The sequence below is a fragment of the Lactuca saligna genome, chromosome 5, assembly GCF_052625555.1.
Source record: "Lactuca saligna cultivar CGN05327 chromosome 5, ASM5262555v1, whole genome shotgun sequence".
In the NCBI taxonomy this organism is placed as follows: domain Eukaryota; kingdom Viridiplantae; phylum Streptophyta; class Magnoliopsida; order Asterales; family Asteraceae; genus Lactuca; species Lactuca saligna.
In genome coordinates this window covers 5,775,027-5,794,195 of record NC_136421.1, presented here as the reverse complement: position 1 = coordinate 5,794,195, position 19,169 = coordinate 5,775,027, and the positions used below count along the sequence as shown (strand labels likewise).

General features: G+C 37.2%; 1 pseudogene; it reads right to left on the bottom strand.

Moving 5' to 3' along the window:
• Positions 1 to 1,543: 1,543 nt before the first annotated feature.
• LOC144997343 (fatty acid desaturase 4, chloroplastic pseudogene) lies at positions 1,544 to 2,718 on the bottom strand (annotated as a pseudogene).
• Positions 2,719 to 19,169: the final 16,451 nt, after the last annotated feature.

Sequence of the window (19,169 nt, the reverse complement as noted above, 5' to 3'; positions counted from 1 at the left end):
GCATTTAAATCTATAGAACATTTGTCGATTAAATATTATACTGAAGGATATAATTAGCAAAATTGATGTGGATTAAATGGTAAGTCCCTTCCTTATGTTGAGTTGAAGGAGACGCAGGTTCGATTCAACCTAGCCCCTGTCTTCATTTCGTTTTGTAAGGGAACGATAATAGCATTATATATGATTATGGCAAACGCATTTGTCATCAATATGAATGGCTCGAGTTCGAACCTCACAGTTACATTTATTTCAAATTCTGGGTTTTTTAAAGGTATAATAAAATGCGCTGATGTGGCATTCCACATCATCTGCCACGCTAGCAAACAGTCCAACTTGGCATGCCACATAGGCGGATGATTTGCTTAATAGGTAAAATGGGATTAAATTGAATAAATTTCCAGGTTTTCTGGGCTTTTAAATTCAAAAAAAAAAAAGATAAAATTACATAAATGGTCCTCATGGTTGACAAAATCGACCAATTATGGTCCTTATGATAAATTCTTTACACAGATGGTCCTTGTGGTTTCAAAATCTTTCAAAGACGGTCTTTTTGACTAACGATGTTAACTTTTTCAGTTAAGTCCTATGTGAAATGACATAAATGGTCCCTGTGGTAGAAACATATTACATAAAGCGTCCTTATGCATGAAGGGCAAATATGTCATTTCACATAGGACTTAACTGAAAAAGTTAACATCGTTAGTCAAAAAGACCGTCTTTGAAAGATTTTGAAACCACAAGGACCATATGTGTAAAGAATTCGTCATAAGGATCATAATTGATCGATTTTGTCAATCATGAGGACCATTTATGTAATTTTGTCAAAAAAAATTTAGGATATTTTTGAAACTCTTGTCAAAATGTAAGGACTTTACTGTAGTTATCCCCATTATAAAGTATATACATTACTGTAAAATTGGACCCTTGGTAAACACGGAGTTTTGGATCGTCGCCCGGGTTGCCATCCTATTGGGCCGGACCTGACTAAATAAAACGTAGTCCAATTAATTGAACAACATGTAATAATTCTTACCAGTCCAAAAGTAGCTTTTTTTAATCTTTAGTTATTACCTTTAAATCATGATTCATGACATCTAATAGTCAATCTTAACGAATCCACAAGGACCACAACCGACTCATTTAACTCCACTTAATTTAATGGTCCCGAGCCAACCCAAAACGATCAATAAATTATTTGATATGTTGTTATATCGATACCAAAGAATTAATGCAAATCAAAATGCCCAAAGTTGATTGAGCTCAACAGGTAAACCCAACCCGAGTCAAGTCATTTGAATCGTGACTTATTTGAACATAAAGTTCACAAATTCATTATAATTGATAAATTTCAAGTCGTATCTAAACTGATCATGTGTCATATACATTAAAAAAAGGTTAAACAGGTCCACAATTCATCTTAAAGTATATAAACTGATTCCAGTATCCTGGATTGTTTCATTTAGAAAAAAAATGTAATTTAATAATCATATGAAATCACAAACTATTAACGAAATTCTAAAATTGAGTAACCATAGAAGCATCATCCGATCAACCAGACTCATTTGATTCACCTTTGAAATTACCCCATTTTAACCGGAACATATGTTGACTGTCTGTCGTGCAAACTTTATTTTTAAACAATTGATCCTAGTAATAAAAAAATCAATGCAACTAGCAATGTTATATACTTCTATTTTTGAATTATTATGAATCTTGGTAAACGGATAACAAGTTTTATGGCAGAGAAGTTGTTGAAAAAGTCTCTGCCTCCTCCGTCCAATCGGAGTTGGGTTCACTCCATGACCGTGGCCGGAGACCAAGCTTGAAGAACACCACCATTTCCAGCGCCTCAAACACATTATGCTCATCCAAAAACTTGTTCCAAACCCCACTCACAATGCAGTAATTGTTGTTATAAGGTGGCCGGTGGTGGGCGGCGTGTTGCGATCGGGATACCAACACTCCCGCATCTTGCAGCACCACCACTACTGGCGGCAGCTTGCTTTTAGTTCCATGAGCCCAAGAATGGAACAACTGGCTAAACATGATGCATCCACTAGCCATCCCCACAAATCCCATCACCACCGGTTGATCATGACCGATCAAATCAATTGGTACCACTGTATACGTTATAACACGTGCTAACGCATGTAAGTTATTCGCAAACTGACGTTTGGTAATCGTCCAGGGCCATTTATGGTGGCCTTGAAACGCGTCAATTTGCGAACCAAACATTGGAGTTGAGGCATCTCCATAATTATCAATGCCCCAATGGTATACACCGGATCCAAGGTCTGCGAACAAGTATCCGATGAATCCAGATAAGATGGGTTCGAGCCATATGTGTGAGTCGATTGATCCGATGATGGAATTGGCTAGAGAAATGAGTACTGTTGTGCAACCAGTGGCCACCCATGCACGGTGAGCCCAAGTCGATTTAAGGCTTGGGTCATCGATTTTGGGTGGAGTAACTGTAACGAGTGGTGTTGTGTTGATGACAAGTGGTTCGAGTTTCGGCCTAGTCTTTACTCGAGTTGTTGAAGTGCAATAGACACGGTGGTTGCGATGGTGGTGCTGTTGGCGGCCTACGGCAGCAGCATGGTGGATGATGTGGTGGTGCTGAGGTAAGATGGACATATCGTGGTTTGAGTTGGGGGTGGCTAGGTGGGTTAGGGGAAGGGTATATGTAGATTGCAGTGGAAGAGTGGCTAATGTTTGGTCTACGTGGGTTTATGAGTGTCGCTAAAGAGTTGAGTAAATGTGTTGAGGATGTGTGGTACAGAACACATGTTCATGGTTTATCACATATATATTTTATGGACAAGAAAATAGGTGACACAAAAAGGGTCGCAAAGAAATTCGTATAGGATTGTTCTAACCAACGTCGATTTCACTCAACTTGTTTGATAGATGAGTTGATTTTATTAGTATTTTTTATATCTAAAATAGTTAAATTGAAAATTGTAGCTAACAAATAATGGGTAAAGATTCTTGAGTCAATTCTTGGAAGATGAGTTTTTTTTTTCTTTAGTTTTTTAATATTTATTAAATGATATATATATATATATATATATATATATATATATATATATATATATATATATATATATATATATATATATATATATATATATATATATATTAAAAATTTATAAAAAATATACTAAAATTCATAATTTTTAATTTCCTAGTATAATATTCGTATACAATGTTTTTTTTAAATAAAATAAAATAATTAAAGATAATGAAAGGTAGTGAAATGTGACATTTTCCTGTCTTTTGATGAGTGAAAGAAAAGTAAGAGAAAACCGACGTGACACTCAAAAAGTGAAATATGTTTCCTGACCATGCCCTGTGAAAGGTAGTGAAATGTGACAATTTCCTGATATTTGGTGTGTGAAATGAAAGTGAGAGAAAACCGACGTGACATTCAAAAAATGAAAGATGTTATTGACCATACCCTATGGTCTAAGTGGTGTGAGCGGGATCCAAGTTGACACCTCCTACCCCATCGGAACACTACGCTAGCCATTGTGGTGCTGTTGATTTTTGGGCATGTTCAGCACAGAACGTTTAAGGGCTTCCGGCTTTTATCGTTTAACTAAACGCTCCGTTTTGAATTAAAAGTTTTGTTTAACACTACAAGTTTCTAGCATTTAATTTAAACAAAATACTCAAAATCCATATACTACTTCACGTAGCGTTTAAAAAAATATTACCCGCTACCAGCTAGTTTTGTCGAACATGCCCTTGGACTCCGGTAATTTTTTTGACCAGTGAAACACATTTTCATGCGACCAACCTTTGACCAAATTTTCTATTTGATGTCATTTAAACCGTTTTTTATTTAATTAATTTTTTTTTATGAATTATCTACGATCTTTAACCTATTTAAATAGAAAAGACACGAAGACGAAGACAAAAAGATAAAATAAAAAAATCATGTGCACATTAGTACTGGGTAAAAGTGTTTGTAGATGTTGTGCAAAGTGATATGTAGATTCATGTTTGCACATCGATAGATAGCAAAATCTTTCGGGTTTGATTGAGATTATCAAAGATTTGTTTTTTCACCAAATCACCGATTTCATTATGTTCATCACTTGTTCTTCACCCTTCGATTATTTTAGGGATAATGATTTGAAAGGGTAACGAATTTTTGACTTTTTTCATATTTAGTCACTAAACTTTTTTTTTCGTTATCTATTTGTCATTAAACTATTGAAACTGTTCACATTTTACACTTATGACCGGCTGTTGTCGGTCATAAGTGTAAAATGTGAACAGTTTCAATAGTTTAGTGGCAAATAGATAACGAAAAAATTTAGTGACTAAATATGAATAAAATCAAAAGTTCGTTTCCCTTTAAAAAGTTCAATGACTAAATGTGAACAAACTTCCTATTGTATTATGTTTTAGCAAATTATTTATTTTTGTTAAATTGTAGCAATATTTATTGATGAAGAAATCTATGAAATAAAAATAAATTTAAAAAAAAAAAAAAAAAAAAAAAAAACACCTGAAAATATATTTAAAAAAAAAAACAAAAAACCGAAACCGAAATAAAAAACCAATGGTTTGACAATATTTTCTAAAATAAAAAATCAAAATTTCCAATCTGATTTTGGTTTTACAAAAAAAAAAAAAACGAACCATTCTCACTGATGTGAATTATGACAATTGGTTTGGCATGCGGAATTTGTGATATCCCATGAATACGTAGTTACAACATCGTCTGAACTCGTAATTCATAGTAAGGGTTAGAGTATCATCACATAAATATGTAGTTACAACATCGCCTGAACTCGTAATTCATCACCTACAGGTTATGGGCCTGCAGTCCGTGGTCGCCATCTATACTCTGGTAGATGACTACATCTCCACATTGCCGGTTAAGGTTATGGTATCTCCTTTCATCCTACATCACCTATTCATCATCATCTATTTACCTAATTATCATCACCTATCTCTCATCATTTTATTTTATCACACACCAACTATTTCATCTACCCATGTTTCATCCGCAACATATTTGTAGATATAAAATAAATATACCGTTTAAATCTTTTAAAACATGTATAAAACCGTTCATCCAGCATAGACAGCAAGTATTCAAATAATATGCAAACATAGCACGTAATTTATATAAAATACTTCATATCTATGTGTAAGATGAAAGTAACTATATATACCATAAGAATCCCATAAATGCTTCCTAACTTCAAACCTCAAGGTTTACTCTACTAAAGCTTCATATTCTCGGCTCTCTGGACCTAGAAGGGTCCATATTCCTAACTTCAAACTCCAAGGTTTACTCTACTAAAGCTTCATATTCTCGGATCTCTGGACCTAGAAGGGTCTAGATCTATAACACAAACTTGCAAGAGGGGTTTGAGGCATTCAGAATCCCAAAGATGAAGTGATTCAAGCCCTAACCCCAAAATGGAATCTATACAATAGGGAAGGAAAGGGGTTCATTTTTGTACATTAGAATGAAGCTCCTTGCTTGAATAACTCATAATAATAACCTTCCTTGGTCCTTCTTGCTGGAACTCTTCTCCTTTCTTGCAAAATCACACCAAAAAGCTCAAGATAGCTCTTCCTCTCACTCTACACACTCAAGCTCGCTAGGGTTCTCACTTATGGGAAAGGTAGTCGCAATTGAAGGCCATAAGTGCATTTAAATATGGCTCGGTCCCAAAGATTTAGGGTTTCTGCCAACAACACAGACTCGTCGAGTCGCCTCACCGACTCGTCGACTCCATTCATCAATCCGAGTCATCAGTCGCGACCTTAATCGATGAGTTGAGGCTTCAACTCGCCGAGTCTCTCTTCTTAACTCAAAAGAAAAATACTTAAATTATGATACCTGGAAATCATAGATTTCTTCATCAACAATTGTTGCTACAATTAAACAAAAATAAAAAATTTGCTAAAACATAATACAATAGGAAGTTTGTTCACATTTAGCCATTGAACTTTTTAGAGGGAAACGAACTTTCGATTTTGTTCACATTTAGTCACTAAACTTTTTTTCGTTATCTATTTACCACTAAACTATTGAAACTATTCACATTTTACCCTTATGACCGGCTACCCTTTCAAGTCATTATCCCTAAAATAATCGAAAGGTGAAGAACAAGTGATCAACATAATGAAATCGGTGATTTGGTGAAAAAAAAAACTATGATAATCTCAATCAAACCCGAAAGATTTTGCTATATATCGATGTGCAAGCATGAATCTACATATCACTTTGCACAACATCTACAAACACTATATATATATATATATATATATATATATATATATATATATATATATATATATATATATATTCACGTATTTTAAAAAAAAAAAAAAACAAGATTTTTTTTTATTTTTTTTAGTTAATTCAAGTTCCGAAAATAATATTTAAAAAAAGAATTTTTAGATTTTTCCATTTATTTTGCATTTTAAAATTATTTTTTAGAATATGTTAGTGTAATATTCTATTAGAATATTTCACGTATTTAAAAAAAAAAAAAAAAAAAAAAAAAAAAAAAAAAAAAAAAAAACGGGATTTTTTTAATTTTTTTTAATTTCTTTATTTTTTTAAATTAATTCAAGTTCCGTAAATAATATTTAAAAAAAGAATTTATGGATTTTTCCATTTATTTTGCATTTTAAAATTATTTTTAGATTTGGTCTCACGGTCTCATAAAATTAGAATTGTCTCACGGTCTCACAAAATTTGTGGATCTAGGAGATATGAAATTAGAATGCATGACCCGTTGGACTCTGTTGAGGAACTCCACCGTCTCTGGTGTGAGAAAACCAAATGTATCGAATGCAAAAGGTACAAACACATGTTGATTTTCTATACATGCATTCTCGTGATTTACCACTTTGCACGCAACATCTTTCAAAGTGGCATGCCCTATTGTGAAACCACCGCTCCCCAAACCAAATAGAGGAGAGACCCCAGTAAGATCCATGCACACATGCTTCTCTCTTATCCATAAGTGTGGACCTTCCATTCTGCGGGTCCGTAAAAAAGTTCACTGGCGCTTCTTTCTTCACAGAAATACCAACACGCCGACAAGCATCGAAGAGAACATCTTGAATCACATCATGTCTGTACTTGAAACCAGGTAGCTTTCTACAATGAACCGCATAATTCCCCAAAGGTATCCAAACATGTCTTGCGACAAACTGGGCATATCTCGCCAATTGGGAATAAGGGAATCATGAGACGGTAACGAATGATAGTTCGGTACTCCACAAGAGACATATGTTGGCCAAGACCATCAATAGGGATAGTTAGCAGAAAACCCTGAGCATAAGGTGCCCGTTGATGAATCTAAGAATCGAGTATGAAATGAATCAGAGTAAATGTTTAAGAATGAACTAGTAATCGAACACACGATGTAAATAAGATTTTCACTTCAGCTCAATTACACTTTAAGAGATTTACAGAGAGAAAAGACAATGTTGTTCAAGTTCTCTAACTCTAGTAAATGATCCTATTTATAGGATACATAAAGCGTACAAAAAATATAATAAGGCTAAAACACTTAAGCTTCGAATAAAAAAAGCCCTAGTAAAATACATTACAGACCATACGAAGAGTACAAAATAAGCTTCGACTCATTACAACAAAACTACCCTTACATTCTCCCCCTTTGTAATCAGAGTTGAAGACTTCAGTTCGTAAGCAGTTGAATGGAGTACAACATTACTCTTCGTATCTCAGTGTACCATGAGATAATCTTCTTCAGTTCCTTTTTATCTCCCTCGTTATTCTTCTGACAATGATTCATATGAACAATTAAGTTCGTCTATTGTGAAGTTGAGTACCTTTCTACCTCACTCGCCTTTCGTATATTGATTTCCCAGACTTGTCCTTCCCAAAGAAGACTAAACCAAATGGCTTCAAGCAGATTTCATCATCAACATACTTCTTTAATTCTGCTTGTGTCTTCGAAGGAGCCATGGGTGCTGTAATTTTCAGTCCTTTAGCTGTAGCTAACTCCATATCAGTTAATGCTAAGCATTCATAATAATTTTCAATAAAAATCTTGATGTGAGTAACTCCCAACTTATACTCAGCTGGATCTGTGTTCTGAAGATACGAAAAAAATCTTTCCTTCAGCAGTAATGCAACTTGTATAAGATCATACAAGTTCATTAAAGGAATGTCAGCAATTGTAAACTCACAAACATTCCCATTCGCCCTGGTCACCACATACTTCATATTTTGGACTGTGTTTTCGAAAACCACATCCTTCTTTATGCTGATAACCTTCTTTATCTTTGTCAATGACCACACTTCTTCAGCAGGTTTCGCAAGAACTGGATGAAACCTGATTTTCATGTGAGTTCCTTCATCCTTCTCCTTGAACTTGCTTTCAGCTTTAAACTACGGCATGATGAACATCATTTCATTAATTAGAAAGTCTAACTGGCTTGTATCAATATTCGTGACAATGTAACTCTGTTTTGGCTTCTTTTTGAACGAATACATGTGATTAAATGCAACATTGGCTTCAATTGTTTCATAATTGTAGTGCTTTGATGGATCACCTTTGTTCATGTCAGGTGGATCACTTGCCCTTTGAGTGATTATACTTTGAACCAGTCTCATCCTTTCCAGTTCCGCCTCAGCCTCTGCTTTCTTTTCTTCCTTAGATTTTTCTATCAGAATTGATTTTCCTCTTGCCTTTGAAGCTGATTCTTCTATCACTTCTTTTGCCTTCGAGTCACTCCCATCAATATTAGCAGATTTACCAATCATAATTCCTTTCTAAATTGATCTTGTGATTGGCACAATTATTACTACTGTCGAAGAAACATGACCATCAGTTGCTATAAATGGTTTTGTTGTTGGAATCTTTGAAGGAAATACTTTTCCCACCACTCTTGCATCATCACCTCCAGCCTTCGAACCTTCACTTTTCCTTTCTCCCCCTTGCACCCCTGTACTAGCAGGTGGGGCATTTGTTGTGGGAAGAAGGCTGGAACACTTAAGCTTCGAATCAAAAGAGCCCTAGTAAAATACATTACAAACCATACGAAGAGTACAAAATAAGATTTCAATTCATTACAACAAAACTACCCTTACACATCTGAATCACTTCATGGATTTTATCATAAGTGATTGGTGAGACGATAATATCTTATATTCTTGAAAGTTGAAACGGTGACATATAGTTGAAGTTTACAAATCGGTTGCACATTGATAATATGTAAACACAACAGTAACTTGGTGTTATAAAACATATTATTGTATGTGATTTTATGAGTAAATAGAGCAATCATATGAGTCAAAGTTTATCCGTTCCTTTTACCCTTAGAGGGATAAAAGCGATATATGTGGGACCATTGATGATTTAGTGATGAAAACCCTAAGCGCTTGTCCAAGCCTGCAATGATTTGATTTGTTCAATTAGTCGATTGTCATAAATCAGAAATCAGGAAACAGCATATGGATAGAGAGAATGATTATAATTCATGTCTCAGTCCATACGATATTTAGAACGGAGGAATATATGATCCCTTATCTAATGGACGCATCATTGACTAGGTTAGAGTTTGACAGCGACTTTTAAGAGCTACAATTGCTAGTCGGGATTTTGGAGTCGTACTTGCAATAATAGTTATTAGACTTATCTAAGTGGGAGACTGTTGAATTAGGTGTGTAAGTCCATAACTATAATTGGTATGTACTTGCTCTATAATTGGTATGTACATGACCTGAGAGTATCATGGTCCATTTGGGTTGCCTTCACCAAAATAATTTGATAGGAAGGATATTTGAGAAAGAGGTTATTTATGATTTAGTAATATATTATAAGTATAATATATTAATTGAGAAATCACATTATTTAATTAGTATTGATTAAGAATTAATTTGGAATTAAGTTAGTGATCAAAAGAGACTAATTAAATAAATGAGGACTAATTATGTAAATTAGTGATACATATGGTTTGGGCTATTGATCCATGATGGGCTAAGTTCATGTAAGAATCCATGGAGATTTAGTCCACATGAGTTATGGATTATAAGCCTAAGTGTAAGAATTAGGGTTACATGTGACTCTTGGATTCTAACACTATATATATGTAACCCCTTGGCCTAAAAATGGGTGACACTAGTGATCTTAGAGATACTATATTCAATTTTGAGTGCTGCATAACCTCTCTCTCAAGTCTTCCATTTGTTCATGGTGTGTTGTGAACCGTTTGAGGCATCACACTTGGGGTGCTAAGTTCTTAAAGGCCAAAATACAACAAGCTACAAAAGGAGGTAATTTTCTAACTAGTATTTTATGATTCAGATATCAAATTGTATGCTAGTTGTAGGCTTCATGCTTTGGATAATTTTGTTGCTTGGATAATTTTGTTGCATGTATAACTAGAGAAAACTTAGATCCAAAGCATTAGGGTTGTATGCGCACCATAGGATTGTTGTAATACATAAAACCCAACAATAATCTCCTTAAGGGTTGGTCTCCTTACTGGCCTCCATTGTCACAAAAACCCTAGTCCCTTGGTGGTGTTCTTGAGTTTTAAAGAAGTCTTTGGTGCCATTCTTGTGCATTTGTGAAGGAAGAAGAGGATTTGAGGTTGTCTTGCTTGGTGGAAGGGCTTTAGATCCAAAATCATCATCCTTTGTGAAAGCTTCCTAAACTATCAAGTTTGAACCTTGGCTTATAGATGTTTAGATCTCCTTATTTCATGATTTTAGTCCTTTTTGGGTTGGTGAAGGAGTGAGGCTGTTTAAGGGCTTGTCATTTAAGATCAGAGTTTATCTTTTACTCCTTGAGCATAAAGGTGCAAACTTTATGAGAAGAATTAGTCCCATGCATGCATTAAGTCCCTTTTTAAGCTTAAGAGCTTCATTTAGGCATGCATAAACGTAAAGTTGACAACTTTACATGGGTTTCCAGCTCAAGGAAGTCAGATATAGGTTCTAGGGCTTTGTCTTCATGGTTTAGGTGCTTATTGGTTAAGCCTCTACTCTATCAAGCCTTATAGGTGAGTTTTCAACCCTTTTTGGTAGTCCCTAGGGGTAAAGTTGGATTGGTCATTGTTTAGACCTGAGCTTAATGTATTAAGTTGGAAACTTTACCCTTCTAAGTCTCAATTGGGTTTAGACCTGAGCTTGGGAGCTCTAGGAGTCGAAGAAAACAACTTAATGTATTAAGTTGCTGGAACTCGAGGAAACATGACATGCTTTCAAGGAAACACGGCGTGTTGGCTGGGATTTTCCCGCTTACGTCCATTAAGGGGAAACATGATGTGATTAAAGGAAAACACGGCATGTTGGGTCAACATGGGTTGTTAACCTTGATCTTAGCTTTTTCCTTTGACCAAGTTTGACCCTAGGGAAGGGTGTTGAGATATTTTGAGTTATATCTAAGGATTGGTCATTGTTTAGGTGTTGGGTGGAGCTGATATTCGGAGCCAAGACCTATTCAACTATCGTTCAGATTCAGAGGTGAGTTTCCTCACCATGTATAGCAGGTCGAAGGCACCAATGCCAACCCAGGACCTGATATGTTAGAATACTCATTGTCTCTGTGACATTAGTATGTGTATGTTGTTGTATGTTTACTGGGCGGGGCCCGATGATCATATTGTATTCTATTAGTTGATATGTGTTTCGATTTGTATGTGGGCGGGGCCAGTTATCCGAGTTAGGGCGATGCTCGTTATACTCATTGGGCGGGGCCCATTATGCCAGTTAGGGCGGGGCCCGTTATACTCTTTGGGCGGGGCCTGTTATATGCTATGTATGTATGATATGCAGTATATTGGGGAACTTACTAAGCTTTGTGCTTATGGTTTTTAGTTTATGTTTCAGGTACTCCAGTTCCAATGGGAAGAGCTTGAGTTGACTACATCGCACACACTATATGGATTCTGATTATGGGACACACTTTGATTTTTATGGTGTTTGACATATTTATTTTATTTGGTTATATGAACATTGTTTTGGAATACTGTTTTTACTTAAATCAAAAATGAAATGGGTCATATTTTATTGGGATGTTACACTTGGACACTTAGTGGTCCAAAATATGCACAAGATGATGATGATGATGATGAAGCCTCCTTGTTGAACCAACACTTTAGAACCTCTTCTTCTTCTTCTTCTAACCACCAAAACACTAAAATGGATCCAAAATCACCAAGATGGATTAGGGTTAGGGTTTTCTGAGTTAAGGAAAGGTGGAGGCTGAGAAATGAACCCTAAAACCGAGATAAGGGGGCTTAAATACATGGGAAACCCTAATACTTCGTGGGCATGGGCTGCAACGATCCTCATGTCGAGAGCTCAGTCCCGGATAAAATCTTCATTCAGCCCTCCTCACGTCACGAGTCTCCCTACCTCACATCATGAGGACCCTTTTTCCACCAAAATCCAAATCGTTTGATCCTTCAAAACCCTAATTCGATTCATCTAAGAAAACGGATATTACACCACTGTCGCAGTTCTTGTGCCTCGCTTCCTTCCCATCAGCACTGACAATGTTCATATTGATGGGTTTTAGCCATAAGAACTTTCCTATGTGCGCATGCAAAACCCTAATGCTTGGATCTAGGCTTTCTAATTAAACATGCTTTGAATCCAAGACTTCTAATGGCTAATTAGGTTAAATAACAACATTGAAACAGATCTAGAATCATACCTTTGAGTTCCTTGTTGATCTTGTCGTCTTGGAGCTTCTAGAGTCACAAATGTCACTCCTCTAATGGCTTACAAACACCAATAGCAAGCAAGATGATTTAGGAGAGAAGAGAGGGGAGGAATTCGGCCAGAGTATCTCTACTTTTGATGGTGTATCGAATTCCCTCACCCCTAGGGTCTATTTATACTTGTAGACTCCTTAAGGGTTACAACCTAAACCCTAATTGGATAATCTTCTCTTAAGGTTATCCAAATCCATTCCATAGATAAGCCTTTGGACGATTTTAGCTATCCTATATCTCATAGAATTCGTCCAAAGCATATCCCAATGGATTTATAGTCTAAAGTTTAACTATCAAACAATTGACAGTTTATACCCCTTTATTTAATTAATCTCTTTAAGTCACCAAATTAATTCCAATTAATCTATGACTTATATTAATCAAATAACCATATATTATTCCTTATAATATTTACTCTCTCTTAACAAATCATCCATCAAGTTGCTATGGTGAAGGCAACCCAAAAGGACCATGCACAACCGGATCAAATACTTGCCTAATATAGTTGCAGCCTTAGACACTATTCCAACAGTCTCCCACTTGGATAAGTCTAGTAACTATACAAGTATAATTCGGTTTGCAATCGTAGCTCTCAAAGACGCTGTCAACTCTGATCTAATCAATCTTGTCCTTTAGATAAGGGATCGTACAGTCCTCTGTTAGATATCATGCCGACAATCCTATGGAATGGTTAGTCAAGCATTTAGGTTTCTCGATCTCTGATTTATTTGACATAGAACTTAATCAAACACATCAATTCAGTTCTGACCGGGCCCGGCACATAAGTCAAATCAAATCATCGAGCAGCCGAGATATCGCTTTTACCTTCTTAGATAAAAGTTATAGATAAACTTCGACTTATATGCATTTACTTATTCATTAACCAACTATACACAACAATGCGTTTTATAACACCGAATTACTGATGCGTTTTCGCATTATCAATGTACAATCAATTAACAAATAATAAACCATATATGTAGGTTTTAAGACTATATGATATTATCGTCTTGCGATCACCTTTTATATCGTATTCCATAAGGTGATTCCAGCAAGCGCGGGTTTATTCCAATGCTCAAAACCAGTTCATAAGCACTCATGAACGTTGCAGCAACCCTTGCTATGCCTAACACCATTTAGACATTCTACACACCAATTCATGACAATCTTCATTCATATCTACTCCCAACATATGAACGATTGTGGACCATTTGAATAATTCGATTATTCCTAATAAACTCAATTATTCTGGAAGTCAAAACATGCAAAGTGAAACAATAGTTAAACAATTAACATGTGACAGTAACTTTACTCATAAATAAAACTCCTTTATTTAATCATCAAATGTTAATTACATTTATCTATTATACGTTTCTAACACTATCTAATCTATACTAATATCATCCTTCAGCCCAATACTCCTAGCATGCTGCAAGTGCTTAACCCTACTCAGTCCCTTCGTAAGCGGATCTGCTGGGTTATCTTCTGATGATATCCTTTTCACTACAAGTTGTCCTTCTTCTACACGATGTCTAATGAAGTGATATTTTCTGTCGATATGTCGAGATCTACCATGATCCCTCGGTTCCTTGGTCAAGGCAACCACACCTTCGTTATCACAGAAAATCTCCATGGGCTCCTTTATGGCCGGCACAACTCCAAGATCACCAATGAAGTTCTTTAGCCATATTGCCTCCTTCGACGCTTCGCTTGCTGCGATGTACTCTGATTCGCACGTTGAATCAGCTACGGTTTCCTGCTTGGAACTTTTCCATGTCACTGCTCCTCCATTTAAGGTAAAGACCCAGCCCGAATGCGAACGATAGTTGTCCCTGTCGGTCTGAAAGTTGGCGTCACTATACCCTCGCACCTTCAAGTCATCACTCCCTCCAAGGACTAAGAACCATTCTTTCGTCCTCCGAAGGTACTTAAGGATGTTCTTCACCGCAATCCAATGTGCTTTGTCAGGGTTCCCTTGATATCTGCTAACCATGCTCAAGGCGAAGGCTACATCAGGGCGAGTACAAGTCATAGCGTACATGATTGAGCCAACTGCGGAAGCGTATGGTACTCGGCTCATTTCTGCTATCTCAGCTTCGGTACTCGGACTTTGAGTCTTACTCAACTTGGCATTTCCTTGTATCGGTAATTCTCCCTTCTTTGAGTTTTCCATACTAAAACGTTTTAGTACCTTCTCTAAGTAAGTATTCTGACTAAGTCCAATTAGTCTCTTACTTCTTTCTCTTACTATCCTTATTCCCAAAATGTAAGAAGCCTCTCCGAGGTCCTTCATAGTGAAACACTTCCCGAGCCAGGACTTGACCTCCTGCAGAGTTGGGATGTCGTTCCCTATGAGTAATATGTCATCGACATATAGAACGAGAAACCTTACTATACTCCCACTGGCTTTGACATATACACAAGATTCGTCTTCGCTTCGTACAAATCCAAACTCTTTGACTTTCTCATCGAAGCAAAGTGCTTAAGTCCATAAATGGACTTCTCAAGCTTACACACTCTATTCGGATGCTTCGGATCCACAAACCCCTCTGGCTGAGCCATGTAAACATCCTCAGCCAACTTTCCGTTAAGGAAAGCGGTCTTGACATCCATTTGCCAAATCTCATAATCATGAAATGCGGCAATTGCTAGCATCACTCTAATAGATTTAATCTTCGCAACTGGTGAGAAGGTCTCATCATAGTCAACTCCGGGAGTTTGAGTAAAGCCCTTCGTGACCAATCGCGCCTTGTATGTGTGTACGTTCCCATCCACGTCGGTCTTCTTTTTGAAGATCCATTTGCACCCAACAGTCTTCCGTTCGGGCACATAATCAATCAAATTCCAAACTTGGTTATCGTACATGGATTGGATCTCGCTATCCATTGCCTCTTTCCATTTCGCAGACTCCAGGCCTGCCATGGCTTCCTTATAGCTATTAGGTTCATCAAGATTTACTAGTGTACCATCACTAATATACGTGCCCCCTTCGGTAGTAATATGAAAACCATAAAACTGGGGTTGAACTCTAAATCTATCGGAACGTCTGAGAGGTAAGGATTCGTCAATCGGTTCAACCGGAGTTTCCTCCTCGGGTTGAATGTCAGCAGTAGAGGTTCCTTCATCTGTTGACTCTTGAATTTCTTCAAGTTCGATTTGCCTCCCACTGTCTCCTTGGCTTATGAGTTCTCGCTCTCGGAAAACTCCTCTCCTCGCAACAAAGACAACATTGTCTTTCAGTCTATAGAAGAGATATCCAAAGGATGTCTGCGGGTAGCCGATGAAAATACATCGCTCACTTCGAGGTTCAAGCTTGTCGTGAGTATCTCGTCTTACGAAGGCCTCGCAACCCCAAACCTTGATATGTGCCAACGAGGGAGCTTTCCCTGTCCACATTTCGTGAGGTGTTTTGGCAACCTTCTTAGTAGGGACTCGGTTAAGGATATGGGCGGCAGTCTCTAAGGCATACCCCCAAAAGAAGATAGGTAGTGAAGCACGACTCATCATAGAGCGAACCATATCCAATAAGGTTCGATTACGCCTTTCTGCCACACCATTCAACTGCGGTGTCCTAGGAGGCGTCAATTGCGAAACTATTCCACACTCCTTGAGATAATCGTGGAATTCAAGACTTAGGTACTCTCCTCCTCGATCGGATCGAACCATCTTGATTTTCCTGCCCAATTGATTCTCCATTTCATTCTTGAACTCTTTGAACTTTTCAAAGGTGTCTGACTTTTGCTTGATTAAGTAGATATACCCATATCTACTATAGTCATCGGTAAAAGTCACATAGAAGCGGTTCCCATCCTTCGTGGTTGATCTAAAGGGTCCACATACATCGGTATGTATTAGGTCCAATAGCCCCTCAACCCTTTCACAAGTACTCGTGAAGGGTGACTTAGTCATCTTTCCAAGTAAACAAGACTCGCATGTTTCATCTTCCCTAAGGTCGAATGACTCCAACACTCCATCCTTTTGGAGTTGTGCTATGTGTTTCTTGTTGACATGTCCAAGACGACAATGCCACAAGGATGCTTTATCCATACTAGTGGAAGAATCAATATCAAAACATCATTTCCTAAGTTATCAACAATCATAACAGTTTCATATATTCCATTACATGGTATAGCTTCAAAGTAAAAGACACCATTTAGATAAGCCAAAATAGAACCATTCTCATTATTAAAAGAAAATCTAAATCCTTGTCTATATAAACCATGAAATGAAATGATGTTTCTAGCCATTTCTGGCGAATAGCAACAATTGTTCAAATCTAAAACCAAACTATTCCTAAGCACTAAAGAATACACTCCAATCTTGGTCACAGGCGACGATCTTCTGTTCCCCATGATTAGATTGATCCTTCCTTGCTCTACATCCCTACTTCTTCTTAGTCCCTGCACATTAGAACAAATGTGATAACCACAACCGGTATCAAGAACCCAAGAAATAGCATGATTAGAATCGTTAGATTTGATTGTGTATATACCTGCGAAAGATGGCTTGATCTTCCCTTCTTTGATCGCTTGCAGGTAATCCGGGCAGCTTCTCTTCCAATGTCCTATCTTGTGGCAGTGGTGGCACTCTGCCTCCTTTGGGTTGGAGCAGGGCTTAGCGGGATCAACTTTGGTCCCACTAGAAGAGGCACCATCTCGGGCTTTCACCTTGCGATAGTTATTCGATGAAGCTTTCCTCTTCTTCCCTTGACCAATAGCCAAGACAGGAGCAGCGGACGGATTGGGAGTAGGTGCAACAGACTTGTCCTTGAAGTTGCTCTCAGCGACCCTCAAGAGACCTTGGAGTTTGCTTAGGGTGACCTATTCTTTGTTCATGTGGTAGGTCATCCTAAATTGGTTGTACATCGGAGGCAAAGATTGAAGCACCATATCGATCGCCAAGTCTTCACCGAAGTCAACATTTAACTTGCGAAGGCGGTCGACATACCTTTGCATCTTTTGCAGGTGCACGGTAAGAGATTCTCCATGACCCATCTTAGCGGAGATCATGTTAGTGAAAATCTCGTAACGCTCTTGTCTCGCGTTTTGGTGGTATCTCTCCAACAAGTCTTGATGCATCTCGTATGGATACATGTCCTCGTAGGACTTTTGGAATTCGGAGTTCATGGTTGCGATCATGATGCAATGTACCTTCGTTGCATCTCGCTCATGAGTTTCAAAGGCGGTGATTTCTTCGGGAGTAGCAACTTCGGGGTTGATTTTCTCGAGCTTCTCATCGAGGACATACTCTTTATCCTCATAGCGAGCAATGGTGCGAATGTATCTTATCCATTCGCTAAAGTTCGTTCCATCGAAGGTGACCTTTTGGCAAAGGCTCATCAACGTGAAAGAACTAGCAGCAACGTTGTTTGCGTTCGACATCTTAAATTAGAAAAAGGACAAAGATAGATTAGAATAAGAATCCCTAATTATCACCCAATAAGAAAAATTAGGGCTAGGATCCAACAATAACATTTACATACTAGAAAAGGGATGTCGTAATCTAACATGCAAATAAATTGAAGGTAAGTGAAAGACGATTCACTAATTCTCCATTACAAAACTTAAACTATTAGTCCTAAGTGTTTTTGAGAATTCCTAGGTTCGGATGAGATTCATTGAAACTATTGAATGGCATGTTTAAATCTCGATATGCCCCTCTCGTTTGTGACTGGGATGCCGAGGATCACAAAGCGGGTGTGAATTACCATGCAAATTCACATGGTGCCTTCATTGTAACGATCACCTATTCGATGTGCCGGTAAACCACACACGCTCCATCGAACTATGATAAACAATGAATCACCCTTTGCCACCTTCGCTTAGAACCAATTAGTGTGCCGGTAAACCACACACGCTCCACTAACTTCTTAGCAAGGTGCAAAGTGTAATTTCATGGGATTGCATCAATTCACTTTTCCTAAAGTAACTAAGATTGGGAAATTTTTAAAACGTGTAGTTACTTTGTATTTCTTATTATACTTTTAATGAGAGGATGAGATTGCCCTATCCTACCCGTCGGCTAACGACCGTCCACCAATCAAGCAAGCTGTGGGTGTGAGTGTACACCCATTAAGCGCCATTTTATAGGCCGCAACCTTATACCCACCTTATAGATCGGCTTCGTGAATGAGGCCTACTAACGGTAAGACTAGCATTTAGTTATACATATATATATATTATTCTAGTAATATCATATTAGTATAGGGTTGTATTTTAAAACTTTTTCAAAATCTAGGGTTTGAAATTTAAGTTGTCTAAATTAAAACTTTTAATCACAAATATAAATTTCAAAACTTTAGGGTAGGTTTTAAACATTTAAAACATGAAGGATCAAATAACAAATAATTCCAATTAACAATTAATATCTTAATTATCTTTATTTGATTTTATCCAAGATTTCTTTTAAGATAATTATCAAAATAATTAATC